A 703-nucleotide genomic window follows, 5' to 3' on the forward strand; every position below is an offset into this window, starting at 1 on the left:
AAAAAAAAAAAAAAAAACCAACCAAGAATTATACATCCAGCAAAATTATCTCTCAAATATGATGCTGAAATTAAGGCATTTCCATATTAACAGAAATTAAGGAAACTTGTAGAAGCTAAACCAAGTTCACAAGAAACAGTGAATAGGAGAACTTAAATAAGTAAAGCACTACTGAAGAAGAAGAACAATGTAGGGAGCCTCCACTCCCAGATCTCAACACCTGCTATATAGCCACAGTTGTGAAAACAGCCTGATATTCATACAATGACAGATGCATAGACCAGTGGAACAGAACGGAGAACTCAGAAGCATATTCATCCACCTATGGTCAGCTGATCTTTGACAGGAGGCTGAAATCCATTAAATGGGGAAGAGATAGTCTCTTTCAAAAATGGTGCTGACAAAAGTGAATATTCATTTACAGAAAAATGAGACAAGATCCTTACCTCACACCAAACACAAAAAGGAACTCCAGATAGATCAAAGACTTAAATGTGAAACCTAAAATTATAAAGTTCATAAGAGTAAAATTAGGGGCAAACTTAGGGGCCATAATTTGTGGCATAAATAGACTATCAATCATAACCCAAGATGCACAAACAGCAGAAGATAAACTGTTGTTGTTGTTGTTGTTATGTGCCGTCGAGTCGGCCCCGACTCATAGTGACCCCTCCTTGGGTTTCCGAGGCAGTATCACTACCGC

The sequence above is a fragment of the Orycteropus afer genome, unplaced genomic scaffold (assembly GCF_000298275.1).
Source record: "Orycteropus afer afer isolate SDZICR_OR568_19922 unplaced genomic scaffold, OryAfe1.0 scaffold00555, whole genome shotgun sequence".
Taxonomy (NCBI): domain Eukaryota; kingdom Metazoa; phylum Chordata; class Mammalia; order Tubulidentata; family Orycteropodidae; genus Orycteropus; species Orycteropus afer.